This window comes from Microcaecilia unicolor, chromosome 5 (assembly GCF_901765095.1).
Source record: "Microcaecilia unicolor chromosome 5, aMicUni1.1, whole genome shotgun sequence".
Taxonomy (NCBI): Eukaryota; Metazoa; Chordata; class Amphibia; order Gymnophiona; family Siphonopidae; genus Microcaecilia; species Microcaecilia unicolor.
In genome coordinates, this window is record NC_044035.1 from 195,606,532 (window position 1) to 195,623,360 (window position 16,829).

Genomic DNA, 16,829 nt, shown 5'->3' on the forward strand with positions numbered 1-16,829 from the left:
AATATACATTTATTTATTCAATATCACAATTCCTCATGCACAGCCACAAAACAACTTTTTAGGGTGGATAGTGTTCCTTTTTTCAGTTTTGGCACAGTCATCACAAGCAAAAAATATAAGAAAACCAATGGACTGCATTAGGGGCTTATAGCCTATTTATGTTTAAACAAAAGAGATCTGATGAAACAAAATATTTCTTTTTATTTTGACTTATAAAACCACTTGCCCCTGAAACAAGTTCAAAACAGAATAATCCATTTGTGTATCTAAAAGAACGTTCTACAAAATAGATGATGTGATTCCATGTGCCCCAATGAAAGGAGAGTTTAATTCTACTTTCATTTAATTTCAATATATTCTATCACCTTTAAAACACCAGGCTTCCCAAGGCAGATTACAACAACAGTTAAGATGAACCCATCAGGAAACAGGATATCCTCACTGAAATCTGGACATCTATATTGTATAGAAGAAGAACAGTGAAGAAAAATGAGCTCAACCTATAGAGTTTATAATTGCGGATTCTACCGGCTACAATATTTTTGAAGCTGTTTTAGTGATATTTAATTGTTATTTCTTTTCTCCTCCCGCTTTTAAGGCACTGCCTATCTAACTGAAACAGCTTTAGACTTGGGCAGCTCTTGCTCCCTTCTCCACCCCTCCCCCCCCCCCGAGTCTTAAATCTTTCGCGCTTCGCACACAGCCTCTCTACAGTCCACATGGTCATTTTCAGTGCCCTAAAGCGTTCTCCGTCCGGTACCAGCGATTCAGATAGTCAGCCTTCTTGCCAGCGTCGGGGCCTCTCCTCAGCACGTCCCGCCTACTGTAATGCAACATCCTGTTTTCCGCAGAGGTGGGACGCGCCTGAGGAGAGGCCCCGATGCTGGCAAGAAGGCTATCTGAATCGCCGGTGCCAGACGAAGAACGCTTCAGGGCTGTAAAAACAGTCATTCGGGTGGGAGAGGCAGAAGAGACAGGAGAAACTTGCAAGAGAGGGATGAGGACGGAGGTAGAGAATGATATTGGCATGTGGCGGTGCCGCATACGCACCATTTTTTCTAAAAATCTGTTTAGTTAAGCAACCGCTCCCCCTGAGCCCCCCATAGCTACGCCACTGCTTAAACCACTGGCAGTAAAGCATGGAAAACCTACTCCAGGTCTTGGGTGGAGGGCTAGCAATAACAACAGGAGATCCTGCAAAAGTAGCAATAGCAACTATTTATACAGTCCCACTTCAAACAGCGGCAGCAGCAATAACAGCAACCACAGAAAGTGTTACAGAAGCTCGTAGAGCTACAACAGGGCTCTCAGACTCCAGTAGGGATAGCTGCCCAGGTACCCAGCCTGTCAGTGACCCCTCCAGTTTCTGTATTAAAGAAAATAGTAAAGAAAGATGACCCAGACTATTTCATGACAAATTTTCAGAGAACCGCTCACTTTGATGGTTGGCCAGAGGCATCATAGACCGCCTAGCAGGGAATTTACTGACCAGAAGCAGTCAGCGTTCCAGGATGTTAATCCTGCTGGGACAACAGAGGTGAAAGCAGTCATCCTGGAGAGGGCGGCTGCACCCCAGAGGTCTATCGGCAGCAGTTCCAGAAGGGTTCCATGCAAGCCAAAGAAAACCCCTGGAATTTCTGCTACCGCTTCAAGGAGCTTGCCTGGAGATGGCTGAAGCCGGAGGGATAGACAAGCCTGCAGATCGCAAGAATCATCCTCCTGGAGGGATTACCACAGTCTATGAAGCAGTGGGTGCAGCAGCTCCCCAAACTGACCCCAGAAAGTGCATTAGAAGCAGACAAGGCCTTCTACCAAGGCAGCCAGAGTCAGGACCTTGCAAGGAGAAGAAGTGACCTGATAGCCCTGTTAGGAGACAGGAGAGACCCAGACTAGACAATCCAAGGGTTCAGAGACCGCCCTCTAGCCAGGGGTCTCAAATGAAGGGGTCAGAGCAGTAGAAGCCCTCGTCCTCATGAGCATACTGTGGCCCTTTTTTCTGGGCACGGGAAGGATACGCCCCCATCTGTTTCAGATGTAGAGAGAAAGGTCACATGGCCAGAGACTGCCCAGAAACAGAGGTGGGTGCTATGGAGGTGAACCTGATGGCCACTTATGACTGCAGTTTTGTAGAAGCTGCTCAGCCAGGAACCAGAAATTGAGTACTACAAGTGGAGCTAGGATGACACCCGTATCAGGCACTAGTGGATTCTGGCAATGTCAAGACTTTTGTTCAAACAGAATTACTCAACCATTCACAACTGAACTACGAGCAAACTGTGACCTTGGCCTGTGTACATGGAGAACAGAGGAAGTACCTGACAGCTCAAATGCCCTGTGCAACACCGGTGGGGCAAGCTTATCTGGAAGTGGCAGTCTTGCCCTGTCTACCATATCCAGTGGTGTTGGGACAGGATTTTCCTAACTTCAGCGCCATTTGGGCTTGGCTGATTGATGGGCCAAAGAAGGAGGAGTCTTTTTCAGAGACCTTTCTACTAGAGGATCCTGATTTGTGTGTTGAAAACCCAAAATTGCCAAAATCCCACCAACAGCAGCAGTTAGAGAAACTGAGATGCTCTCTGAATTTAGGAGCAGCTGCAGATGTAGATCTAGAGCAAGAAGAAGATGACAGGTCGGACAACCCCGACCCTTTGGACACTCTTTCCAAGTGGAGTAGTGAGGGGGCTATAGGGAATTTCAAAAGGGCACAGTCAGAGGATGAGTCCCTTAGGGTGGCCAAGCTAGGGTCATTGCAGTAGATGGGAACCCTTTGGACAACCAGGACCCTACTAAGATAGAACCCCCTATTTCACAGTAAAGAAGAACTTGTTGTATACTACTACTACTACTACTAAACATTTCTATAGCGCTACTAGACTTACGCAGCGCTGTACAAATTAACATGAAAAGACAGTCCCTGCTCAACAGAGCTTACAATCTAAATTAGATAGATGAACATACAGCTAGGGGTGGGGAAATTGCAGTGGTAGGGGTGATAAGTGAGGGTGTTGAGTAAGAGAGTCATGGTTAGGAGTCGAAAGCAGTAGCAAAGAGGTGGGCTTTAAGCCTAGACTTGAAGACAGCCAGAGACTGAGCCTGACGTACTGGCTCAGGGAGTCTATTCCAGGCATAGGGAGCAGCGAGATAGAAGGAACGGAGCCGGGAGTTAGCAGTGGGGGAACCAAGGGACCCCTGGAGGGAGAAGAGGTAATATAGCTACTATTTGCACAGCGCTATTGTAGGCAGGTCATGAAACTAGCTCATAGTCACTTGCTAGGTGGTCATCTAGGGAAGGAGAAAACCTGGGAATGCATTTTAGCCCGGTTCTACTGGTACAGCGTATTTAAGCAAGTAGACCTCTTTTGCCAGTCTTTCCCAACCTGTCAGTTGAGTAGTCATGCAAGGGTCCCACCTGCCCCTCTTGTGCCCATGCCCCTTGATGACACCCCATTTGAACAGATAGCAATGGATTTTGTGGGACCCCCTGGAATGCACCACCCAAGGCTGTAAGTATATCCTAGTAATTCTGGATTATACTCAGGGCTTTTTTTGAGGGGGTACTTGGCGGTACTGAGTACCGGCACCTTTTCCATTGTTTGCTAAATTTGACCCATGGACCCAGTGGCGTTCCTAGGGGGGCTGACACCCGGGGCGGATCGCCGATGTGCCCCACCCCCCCAGGTACAGCGCCCCCCCCCCGGGTGCAGCGCAACACCCCCTGCAAAAGAATCCCCCCCCCCCGGGTGCACACCGCTGGGGGGGTGCCGCGCGCGCCTGTCCTCCGTTCGTTCCATGCTTCTTCTCTGCCCCAGAACAGGAAGTAACCTGTTCCGGGGCAGAGAAGAAGCATGGAATGAACAGAGGACAGGCGCGCGTGGCACCCCCCCAGCTTCGTGCACCCAGGGCGGACTGCACCCACCGCCCCCCCCCCCCCCCCAGGAACGCCAAGTTTTAATATGAAAGAGCTCAGGCTCTACACACCAATTCTGCCTTGTCATAGATTCTATGACTGGTTGCAGGGGGCCTGGCTGTTGTGGGGTGGGTCACTTAGTGATCACCCCACCCCTGAAGGATGGCTTAGCATTTGAGTACCGGCACCTTTTTTGCTAGAAAAAATGCACTGATTATACTACACACTATCCCGAAGCTATTGCATTGCACAACATGAAAATTACTACCGTGGCATTTGAAAAAGTACCTCATTAAAGACTCCAGAAGAAATTGGAGAGTCATGGGATAGGAAGAGGTGTTCTTTTGTGGCTTTAAACTGGTTAAAAAAAACAGAAAGTAGGGTTAAATGATCAGTATTCTCAATGGAGAAAGGTAGATAGTGGGGTTCTGTAGGGGTCTGTCCTTGGACCGCTGCATTTTAACATATTTATAAATGATCTACAGATGGGAGTAACTAGTGAGGTAATTAAATTTGCTAACACAAAGTTAATCAAAGTTTGTTAAATCGCAAGAGGACTTTATGAGAGTGGGAGACTGAGCATCCAAATGGCAGATGACATTTAATGTGAGCAAGTGCAATGTGATGCATGTGGGAAAGAGGAACCCGAACTATAGCTAAGTAATGCAAGGTTCCACATTAGGAGTCACCGACCAGGAAAGGGATCTAGGTGTCATCGTTGATAATACGTTGAAACCCTCTGCTCAATTCTGGTCACCTCATCTCAAAAAAGATATAGTGGAATTACAAAAGGTACAGAGAAGGGCGACAAAAATAATAAAGGGGATGGGACGACTTTCAAGGCTAAAGTGGCTAGGGCTCTTCAGCTTGGAGAAAAGATGGCTAGAGGTCTGTAAATCGTGAATTTATCATGGAAGCAAATTTTATTGTAAATACAAAAATAGACATCTGCTGATTTGCCAATTATAATTTCGGTATATAAGTATTACATACAAAAATTCTCTTCCTTCCTGTGAGCGGAACTAAGTCTAGTCCTGCAGCAAGAAGCTTCTCAGTGCTAGCAGAGTTCCTGTTTCTGTTTTAGCAAAGCATTCCTTCTATACTCTTTTTCTCTAGCAATATGTATGTGGCATGTCTTACATTTGCTGGTCTATTGCCGCCCGTTAAAAAAAAATCTGCTACATATTAATATAATATGTATAAAATACAAATCTTCACATACCGCCAGCCTCTCATTTATAGGCACACAACTTTGGAACTCACTACCCAAAGACCTGAAACTCACAGAAAACTACCTACAATTCAGAAAAAACCTGAAAACACATCTTTTCAAGAAGTGTTTCCCCCCTGAATCTGCCTAATCCCATACCACCATACATCACGAAAAGTTTAGACATGGAAAACAATATTAACCTCTCTCACAATATGCTAATATATCAACCTAAGCGTTTATTGTACTTCTGTATTATGTACTAGACTTCTACAGATCTAAATTTTGTAACTGCCTTTTTAGCAATATGTAAGCCACATTGAACCTGCCACACGGTGGGAAAATGTGGGATACAAATGCAATAAATAAAATAAAAGTAATGAGTGGAGTGGAATGGGTAGAAGTGAATCGCTTGTTTACTCTTTCCAAAAATACTAGGATTAGGGGGTACGCAATGAAGCTATAAAGTAGTACATTTAAAACAAATCCAAGAAAACATTTCTTCACTCAATATGTAATTAAACTCTGTAATTCTTTGCCAGTGAATGTGATAAAAGCAGTTAGCTTAGCAGGGTTTAAAAAAGGTTTGGATAACTTTCTAAAAGCAAAATCTATAAGCCATTAAGATGGACTTGGGGAAAATGCACTGCTTATTTCTAGGATAAGCAGCATAAAATGTATTGTACTGTTTTGGGATCTTGCCAGGTACTTCTAACCTGGATTGGCCACTGTTCAAAACAGGATGCTGGGCTTGATGGACCTTTGGTCTATCCCAGTATGGCACCGCTTATGTTTTTATGGAATTCTGGCAGAGATATTGATGGACCAAGGTACTACAGTCATGTCCAGGGTGATGAAGCAGGTATGTGCATTGTTCAAGGTGAAGACTTTACAGACCTCAGTGTATCACCCACAGACAGATGGCTTAGTCGAGCATTTTAACAAAACTTTAAAACAAATGCTGAGGAAGTTCATGGCCGAAGATGGGAAAAATTGGGATTCCCTACTCCCTTACATACTGTTTGCCATCCAGGAGGTACCCCATTGTTCAACAGGATTTTCTCCATTTGACCTATTACAGGGGAGAAAGCCCAGAGGAATCTTAGATGTAGTATGAGAAACCTGAGAAGAGGAACTCAGCCTGGGGAAGAACCTGGCTGAATATATACTCACCACGCAAACGAGGTTAGAGAAAGCGGGTGAGGCTGCCAAGCTCTGCCTGGAGAAGGCTCAGGTGGGTCAAGTTTTAATCCTTCTACCCACTTCTGAAAGCAAGCTGTTATGCAAGTGGCAAGGACCTTATGAAGTTGTGGAAAAGACAGCACCTGCATGGCCTGAGAAAAGTGACAAGGCGAAGATTTTCCATGTCAACCTATTGAAGAACTGGGTCCCTATGGCAGCAGCCCTAGTGCAAAGCAATGACTTTGGCACGGAAGTCATAAAATACTCCGGACCTATGCAAATTCCATTTGGCGACTAGTTCTCCGACCCACAGAAGGCTCACCTGGAGAAGTTGGTATGCCAAAATGAAGAAGTGTTTTCTGAAGTGCCTAGATGGACCCACCTCGCAATTCATGGAGTGGTGGTTCAACAGCACCCTATCGAATTCCAGAAGCCCGGCAGCAAGCAGTGGTGAAAGAGGTCGCTGATATGCAGTGGCGTTCCTAGGGGGGGGCGATGGGTGCGGTCCGCCCCGGGTGCACGCCGTTGGGGGGGGTGCCGTGCACATCTGTCCATCATTCGTTCCATGCTCCCTCTACCCCGGAACATTCCTGTTCCGGGGCAGAGGGAGCATGGAACGAACGACGGACAGGCGCGCGTGGCACCCCCCCCCCAGCGGCGTGCACCCGGGCAGGGGGTTCTTTCACGGGGGGTGTCCTTTCGCTGGGGGGGGGGCGTGCTGCATCTGAGGGGGCACTGCACCCGGGGGGCGAGGCGCATCGGCGATCCGCCCCGGCTGTCAGCCCCCCTAGGAACGCCACTGCTGATATGTTAAAATTGGGAGTTATCGAAGAATTCACAAATAATTGGACATCCCCCATTGTATTGGTACCCAAAACGGATAGGAGCATATAATTTTGCATTGATTTCCGAAAAGTGAATGCTGTGTCTAAACTGGTGGCCTATCCGATGCCAAGGGTGGATGAACTCATTGAACAACTGGGAGGGGCCCGATTCATTTCACCCCTAGACATGACCAAGGGATATTGGCAGGTGCCTCTTACCTCAGCCGCCAAAGAAAATACAGCCTTTTCGACACTCCAGGGCCTTTTTCAATTTATGGTGCTCCTGTTCGGCCTTCATGGAACCCCTACTACCTTTCAACACCTTGTGGATTGCCTACTTAGACACCATGGTGGCTATGCAGCTGCCTACCTAGACCACATAGGTACCTTGGAGGTCCCATCTTATCCAAGTAGAAGCAGTACTGGATAGTCTACAGACCGCTGAGTTAACAGCAAACCCCAAAAAGTGTTTCTTGGGAGGACAAGAGGTTCAATATATGGGGTACTCCATTGGGAAAGGACAAGTGAGACCCCAGATCCAGAAGATAGAAGCAATCACCAGGGTGCTGATACCCCAAAGAGGCAAGTGCGAGCTTTCCATGGGACAGCAGGTTATTACCACTGGTTTATCCCCGTATTTTCTGAGAAAACAGAACCCCTAACCCATCTCCTGCAGAAGGCGGCCCCCAAGAAGATACCCCAGACAGAAGAGTTGGATGTGGCTTTCCAAAGTTTAAAGAAGCCTATCTGTTCGGAAGTGGTGCTGGTCAGCCCAGATTTCAACCAATCCTTTGTATAATAGATGCCTCACAGGTTAGACTGGGAGTCATTCTGGCCCAGGAAGTGAATGGGGAAGAGCATCCGGTGGCATACATTAGCTGAAAATTATTCCCAAGAGAAAAGAACTATGCAGTGATTGAGAAGGAGGCTCTTGCAGTAAAGAGAGAAATATTTCGCAACTTGGTACAATCCACGGTATTAAGCCACCTAGACTACTGCAACGGAATCTATGCGGGATGCAAAGAACAAATCATAAAAAAAACTCCAAACTGCTCAAAACACAGCAGCCAGGCTTATATTTAGAAAAGCGAGATTCGAAAGCGCCAAACCCCTACGAGAAAAACTGCACTGGCTCCCAATCAAAGAACATATTGCGTTCAAAATCTGCACCATGGTTCATAAAATCATCTACGGTGAAGCCCCTGGATACATAACAGACCTGATAGACCTACCAACCAGAAATACTTCAAGATCAACACGAACATATCTAAATCTCCACTACCCAAGCTGCAAAGGCCTCAAATACAAATCAACCTATGCATCCAGCTTCTCCTATATAAGCACACAACTATGGAACGCACTACCAAACGCCGTGAAAACAACATATAGAGGGGCATAACTAAACGAAAACGTCTATCTCCATGGGCGTTTATCTCCGAGAACGGGTCCGTGAAGGGGCGGACCGAACTGTATTTTCGAAAAAAAATAGACGTCCATGTTTTATTCGACAATTTGTGAGCTGGGCGTTTTTGTTTTTCAGTGATAATGGAAAATGAAAGCGCCCAGCTCAAAAACGAATAAATCCAAGGCATTTGTTCGTGGGAGGGGCCAGGAGTCGTAGTGCACTGGTCCCCCTCACATGCCAGGACACCAACCGGGCACCCTAGGGGGCACTTTTACAAAAACAGAAAAAAAGGTAAAAGAGCTCCCAGGTGCATAGCACCCTTCCCTTGTGTGTTGAGCCCCCCAAATCCCCCTCAAAACCCACTGCTCACAAGTCTACACCATTACTATAGCCCTAAGGGGTGAAGGGGGGCACCTACATGTGGGTACAGTGGGTTTGGGGGGGTTGGACGACTAAGCATTAAGCAGCACAATTGTAACAGGTAGGGGGAGGATGGGCCTGGGTCCACCTGCCTGAAGTCCACTGCACCCGCTAACAACTGCTCAAGGGACCTGCATACTGCTGCCAGGGAGGTGGGTATGACATTTGAGGGTGAAAATAAAAAGTTGTGAAACATCATTTTTTGTGGTGGGAGGGGGTTAGTGACCACTGGGGGAGTCAGGGGAGGTTATCCCCGATTCCCTCTGGGGGTAATCTGGTCATTTAGGGCACTTTTTGGGGCCTTATTCGTGAAAAAACAGGGTCCAGGAAAAGTGCCCTAAATTCTAGCTACAAACTCATACTTTTTTTCCATTATCGGCGAAAGGCGCCCATCTCTCCTCGGCCGATACCATGCCCCAGTTCCACCTTCGCCACGCCTCCGACATACCCCCGTCAACTTTGTACGCTTCCGCGATGGAGTGCAGTTGAAAACGTCCAAAATCGGCTTTCCATTATACCGATTTATTCGTTTTTGTGAGATAAACGTCTATCTCCCGATTTGGGTCGAAATCTAGGCATTTTTCTCTTTCAATTATAAGGTGGATGACCACCTAAACTTCCAGAAACTACTAAAAACTAACCTGTTCAAAAAGGCATATCCTAACAATCCAACTTAAATGTCTTAATTCTGCAACACAACGTAACCAAAGCTCGTGCATGACATAACTTAACTCTTCCCCAATGTGCCTGTCACACATGAACTCTACTCTGCCACAACATCACTCTGTATTTGTTCACACCAATATTGGCGATCGCCTTTACGGTACCATGTAAGCCACATTGAGCCTGCAAATAGGTGGGAAAATGTGGGATACAAATGTAACAAATATAATAAAATAAGAAGTGGGCCTTGGAGATCTTCCAATATTATCTGCTTGGCCGAAACTTCCTATTCATCCTATAGGGATAGCCCGACATAAAGAGTCCAGTGCATGGGTGATGCGACGTAACTATTAGGTGCAGCATTGGGCGGGCCGAGAGCATGTCAGTGCAGACTTTTTTTCCAGGGAGATGGACCTCGATATGGCAGGTACTCAACCAGGAAAAGCTGAGCTGAGGGGGAGGGTATGTGAGGGAGTCTACAGAACATTGCCCCTCTCCATTCAGGAAAGTCCCTCCAATAGCTGGGGCCACATTAAGAACTGTCCCTCCAATAGCTGGGAATACCTTAAGAGCATGAGATCCGCCCTGAGAGGAGGTGAGCTGGAGGGGCGGAGCCCTTAGTTGGGAATATAAAAGACAGGGCCAGGTTAAAGATAAGGAAGCTCAGGGGAGGAAGAAGAGAAACCCCAGCATATGCCCTGACTGAATAAATCTTACCACTGTGACCTGGCTGAGGTAAGCCATTTGACTTATCAGATTAACTGCCCAGAGCCAGACTTGAACCCCAGTGGAGAACTGCAGACTTGTCAGCTGTATTTGGGGCATGGCAACCCCAGCAGTCACAAACTGTGTATGTCCTGCCGCCACTGGTCATTACACTGAACATTGAACTGCAGAAGTTTTGCTACCCTGTATCTCGGTCCTATGAAAAGACCAGGCCGAGCATTTCTTTAAATACTTATTTTGTATTCATACCTGTTGTCCGGCTATGTTATTCCACTGGCCCACTCCCTGATGTCGCTCGGGGTCTCACACGGTCATTTTCAGCAGTATTTAAAACCTACTATTTTGGGGGCGTTCCAGGGACAGCACTCAGCTGGTTAAGTGCCAATACTTAGCACTTAACCAGACAGGCTAATCGCATAAAGAGGACCACATAAAAGTCAGTCCTATCTTTATACGGTGCCCCATAGCTGGTTAAGTGCGATAGTCAGCTTTTAACCAGCTATGCTTTACCAGCTATCCAGAAACCCGGAAATTCAATACCGAAGCCCAGATAAGGCCCAGCATTGAATTTCTGAGCATAACGCCAGTGGCGGTAAGCAAAACTCTTAATGCTGCTGGCTGAATATCACATTGGAGCCGACTCTGTGGGTGCTGTGGGTGCTTGAGCACCCCCAATATTGAGAAAAATCCTTGTATGTGTCCAGGGAGGGGTTATTTCCATTGGGCTTAGCACCCCCAATAATTTTGAAAAGTTGGCTCCTATTCGTCTAGATACTGCAGTGGTAATTCTATAAGTGGGTTTTTCCTTTTAGGTGCCCTAATGCCCCAAAGTTAGAGTCTATTCTATAACGGCTTCTGGATGCCTAGATTATGTTATAGAATACTAGTGCAATATGGTATTGAGGGTGCTTAAAATCTAGGTGTCCAAAGCTAGACCAGCAGTAGACCTGACATAATAACTGTGGGTGCTAAAATGTGGCAAGGGCACATGTAACTTACAGTATTCTGTAACTGGCATGCATCTGTGGCAGCACCACTCATGCTTTGCCCATATGAACACCCCCCTTGCATTTGCGTGCTATGCCACTTATATGCACCCTTAAAGACTAGCACTTATTTGCTTTGCTGCCACTTACATGGAAACTTACACTTACCACAAAAGTGACAGTATTTTGAACATTTCCGTGTCCAAATGCAAGTCGGTGCAGGTGCCCTGTTATAGAATTACCCTTTACATGTTACTGTTGCACATGAGGAGGTTCCCTCTGCCCAGAAGCTGTGAACAATGCTTCCCCAGCACTCCCAGCCAGCAGAGGAAATGGAATCAAAGCCAGGTATTCTGTATTGCTACAGACTGGCTCTGATAATTCATAATACTGCTACTAGATAAGAAGAGATACACAGTATTTACAATAGACTATGAAGCCATAAAAGCATTCTCCTTTAGTGGAATGACATTTATTGCCATCCTGCTAAATTCAAGCTCAGCAACAATGAAAGCATTCTGAAACAGCTGTGACCAATAAACTCTTCCCTGTGGCTTACAGCCAGACACTGACAGGGACATGCAAAAAGCTTGGAATCGTAGATTATCTGTACAAAGCTGAAACACTCACATTAGTTACAAAATTGTCGCATCTCGGATTGAAATGTTTGCTACCATATCAGTCACAGGAAGATAACTCTGCTTTGGAGGTTGTATCTGTTCCTGGTCAACACCAACAGAAATTATACAGTGATATTACAGATTTGCTGTAAGGGCTGTATGTATTCCTTAGACATAGTTTGGAAATGTATTCTGCTCATGCTGTAGTCTACATAGAGAAGGAGGCGCCCTGATATTCTCCCAGACACGCTCCTTATGGAGTTTTTATGTCTCCGAGCTAACCGCGCCCTCCAGTATCGGACCCTACAAATCACTTTGCAGACAGTAACAAGCAGAGAAATGGAAGAAAGCTGTGCATGTTCCTTGCCACAGGAAAAAAAAAAGCAGAAAATCACCGACAGTTAATGGGATAACGTCGGAAATGGCAACGGTACAGCATTTACAACTGTCTCGGCAACCAACGTCGTTATTATGTATAGTATTAAGGGTACCAGCATGCATTAGGGACATTATTAATTTTAGCAGTTTCTCTCTAGGAGGACAGAGAGATGAGAACATTGCTGCTTACCTCTTATTACTTTCTCTGCCCGGCTATACAAGTCTGTGCAGCAAAACCCAGCTCCCACCCTCCTGCTCTCTAGATGAAATGCTGCTTTAAAGGCTGCGGGATTATTATCTTCTGTTTATGCTCGTATCCATAGAGACATCCTGTGAAACACCAAGGGAGTGTAATTTATAAATGAGCTAAAGACTGCTGAGTGACCAAGGTCAGGCTGCAGACAGAGCTTCTCCTACGTTCTCTAGGAAGCACTAGATCGTTACCACCCCTCTGACAGGGAGGAAAACAGTAGTCAGCGGCTAATATTCAGGGCTTTATTAACCCCCCCCCCCCCCTCCCAATGTCCATGCGGATGAAAGTAAGACGAAGCTGAGTATTGTGATTCCTGCTATGCTAATTTAAGATCACGAGAAAGACCCAGAGGAGAGTTTTTCTTCTGTCCGTTGTTGTGTGTTCCATATACTGTGTATACATTGAGTTACTTATCAATATCTCTTACATATGTCTGCATGGGTATAATGTACAATGCATTGCTTTTCACCTTTGTTCCCCATTGGTTTTTAGCATATAATAATGACTTTACAATCACTGTAGTACCAGCCAGTGTTATAACCTATTTTCTTATTGAGAATCTCAGGAGAGGCAGCAAGATAGTTGAAAGCTTGCAACTACGAGAGTACCAGGAGCGTGTAGATTTTCAAGTAGATGCTAGGAAAGCATCTACAATACGGAAATAATTCTATAAGGAACTGCCTAGTTTTATCCAGTAAGGCATGTTAATGGCAGTATTCTGGGTACTTACATGCATAAATTACCTCTTGTAGTATACCAACTAGCAGAACAGTGCATACTTTGCTTTGATGGCACAGACTTTGCTAGTGGACATATACATGGGTGAAGTTTTGTTGGAGCACACATGTAAATGCATAAGTTATAGAATAATATAATTTGCATGTGTTCATGAATACATCTAACCATGGTATAAGTTGTAACACATAAATGTATATGCATCCTCTGCTGCTTGCACTAGTTTTCTATAAAGGATTTACACCTTACAAGCAAAGTTCCCTCTACACTGCACAGTTGTGCAGCTGCACACTTTTTTTTAACGTGCTACATAACAGTCTTGGTCTGCTATGCAGCAAATTGCAAATCTGACAACAAATGCCTCTCCCCAACACCCCACCTCACTCTCCTCTCTCCCTCTTGTCTCCCCCACCCCCTCCTGCCTCTGCCCATCTCTTCGCCTCAAATTTATTTATTTCCATGATCGTGCCACAAGTGTTCACAGTAAATGAAGAGAAAGTGACCACAAAGGCTTGTGCTAAAGCACTGGATAAAAATCTGACATGCATTTCCTACTGCAGAGGGGGCAGAACCAGAAGAGCTTTGCAGAGTGCTTCAGCACAAGGCTCCAGTCCGTGGTCCCTTTCTGTTCATTTAGTTTGGACACTTCTGGCATGATCACAGGAATAAGAAAGTTTGAGGGGCAGGGATGGACTGGGGAGAGAGGGAGGGGAGTATGGAGCCCCTACTACCACTTAAATCGCTTTGAATCTTGACCAGTTAACTATTATGCCTGAATGCCAGGAAACTTTAGGAGCACCCAAGTTGAAAAGAAGTCCTTTAAATTCACACAGGAATAAGTTTGGATGATAGATAAGAAAGCTATCCCTGGCCTAGGCACCTAGAGATCAGTTTCACCCTTTTTTTACTATAATAATAATAATGAGACCTAGTTCATGGGGTAGCAAAGGGATATTTAGCAGGGGAAGTGGTTGAGAAGCTTTTAGCACCCCAGCCCTACTGTCAGCAAGTACATCACTTGGCTCATATCCATTTGCTAGAGGGCCCATGAGGGAAAAAGAAAATCTGAGAGTGATTATCATCCCAGTTTTATTGGCCTGGGTTGTATAAGCAGGTTCAGCTTTACTGACAGTCTTGTCATAAACTCTGGGCAAGTCACTTAACTCCATTGCCCCAGGTACAAATAAGTACCTGTATATAATATGTAAGCCGCATTGAGCATGCTATGAGTGGGAAAGTGCGGGGTACAAATGTAGTAATAATAATAATAATAATATTAAACAGTTTGTTAATTAACTAAGCCTGCTAGGATCTGACCTGCACTCTTATTACCAGTGCCCATTTGAGAGGATTTAGATTTATATTTATTCACTCTTGATATACAATGAAGTTACTTACCTGTAACGGAGGTTCTCAGTGGTCAGCAGGATCAGTCAGCCACACATTGGTGATGTCATCCAATGAGCCCAGAAATGGATTTTGCTCTCCCAGAGCTCAGAGGAAAACCTTTGAAAAGGTTCCCTCTGAGCATGCATTAATTGTTTATATATATATATATATATATATACCTGTATCAACCTCCCCCTCTCCAGGTGTTCCCAGCTTGGCCTTGTAGAATCATCTGTAGGGGAGGGGGAGGGGTTTCGGGTGGCTGGCTGATCCCGCTAGCCATGGAGAACCCTCATTATAGGTAAAAAACTTCATTTTCTCCATGGTCAAGCAGGATGAGTCAGTCACATATTGGTGACTGTCCAGCTGAGAGGTGAGAAGGGGCCAGAGTGTGGAATCTCTGACAGTAGGAGGGGCCCCTTCGATAGCCTGCCATCCCGCTGAGGTAGGATGAGGCTTTGTGCTTCAATTGCCTATTACAAGCGACCTACCTGCCAGGACAACACAACACGCTCCCAGACAGTCTCAGCTGGAAGCTGGACATCCACGAATGGTCCCTCCAATCAAATTCACACAGACCCTGTCTTCAGTAGTGTCTTGTGGATGAGTGGTATGGGGGATATGAGTAGAGCAGCTGTTACCCTAGTGCATTGTAAATGCATCGTGGATCAGCCTGAGTTGTGATGGCCATTTGGAGCAGAATAGTGCACACTTTTTGTTGGCCTCATTGGCGAAGAGGTCCACCAATGGTGTGCCCCATTTGTGGAACGGTTCCTGTGTGACATTTGATTGGAGGGACCATTCGTGGATGTCTAGCTTCCAGGTGAGACTGTCCGTGAGTGTATTGTGTAGTCCAGGCAGGTAGGTTGCTTGTAATAGGCAGTTGATGGACAGGGCGAATATCCAGATCCTGCAGGCCTCTCTACAAAGTGGGAGGGAGCCTGTGCCTCCTTGTTTGCTGATGTAAAACATGGTGACCTGGTTGGATCAAGATGTTCTTGTTGGAGATCCAAGGAGCGAAGGCTTGGAGTGAATTTCCGATGGTTCTGAGGTCCAGGAGGTTGATGTGGTGCCTTGCCTCGACAGAGAACCAAGTGCCTTTGATTTGTAGGTGGTGGGCTCCCCACCCATGCTTGGAGGCATCAGTGGTGACAGTGAGCTGGTGCTGTGGTTGTTGGAGGGGTTTGCCTCTGTAGATGTTGCTCTGGTCCTGCCACTACCTTAGTGCCTCGTGGGCAGACTGTCTGATGTTGATGTTTTGAGAAAGAGGTTGGCTGTGCTGGTTCTATCTTTTCCTGAAGTACCACTGGAGTGGCCGCATGTGTAATTTCACTATGGGTACAACATAGATTAATGCTGCTAAGTGTCCAAGGAGGCATAGAAAGGTCCGTGCTGGGATTCTGTCTGTCATGTATTGCACCAGGTATGACATTGCTTGTCCTCTCAGGAGAGGTAGAAACACCGTGCTGCATTTTGTGCAGATGTTGGCCCCAATAAACTCCAGTGATTGAGTTGGTTGCAAGTGCTAAGTGCCTGGAGGAGAGTTGCTGTGGTAATGACTGAAGTTACTGTCTCCTGGGGTGAGGCTCCTATGAGCAGACAGTCATTCAAGTAGGGGTATACACATATCCCGCTCTTGCAAAGGTGAGTTGCTGTGACTACAACCCATTTTGTGACAACCCTTGGGGCACAGGAGTGTCCGAATGGGAGGACTTGGTATTGATAGTGTTGGCAGAGTGCCGAGAAGCCTAGACATTTTTGTGAGATTTGTAGATTGGGATGTGAGAGTAATCATCCTGGAGGTCCAGGGAGCCCAGCCAGTCATTCCTCTGGATCAGTGGGAGGATGGTTCCTAATGAGTGTCTTCTCCCATAGGACACACTTGTTAAGTTGTTGGAGGTTCAGGATGGGTCTGATTCCTACGGTCTTCTTAGGGATGAGGAAATAGCAGGAGTAGAATCCCTGGTTGAGTTCTGTCGGCGGAACTGGAGGAGGGTCCGGACTTCCTTGTGAATAAGGCGGATCATGGCCTCTGGAGTTTTGTGTCTGGGTGAAGGCTGGGGTCATGGGAGGGTTTGTAACCTGATCCAGTATCCGTGTGGTATGATGTTGAGGATCCATTTTTCTGATG

At 46.1% G+C, this 16,829-nt stretch overlaps 1 protein-coding gene across 4 annotated transcripts in view; it reads right to left on the minus strand.

The window, feature by feature from the left end:
* The window catches only part of TPPP3 (tubulin polymerization promoting protein family member 3), a 341,523-nt gene extending 328,781 nt beyond the window's left edge, over positions 1–12,742 (minus strand). For 2 of the 4 annotated variants that reach the window (XM_030203688.1, XM_030203686.1), the window contains exon 1: positions 12,512–12,742. The gene's annotated coding sequence lies outside the window, so the exon portion shown is untranslated. Of the gene's footprint in view, positions 1–11,953; positions 12,046–12,511 lie in introns of all 4 variants that reach the window. The other 2 variants (XM_030203687.1, XM_030203685.1) reach the window with 2 other exon arrangements.
* Between the last annotated feature and the right edge of the window lie 4,087 nt (positions 12,743–16,829).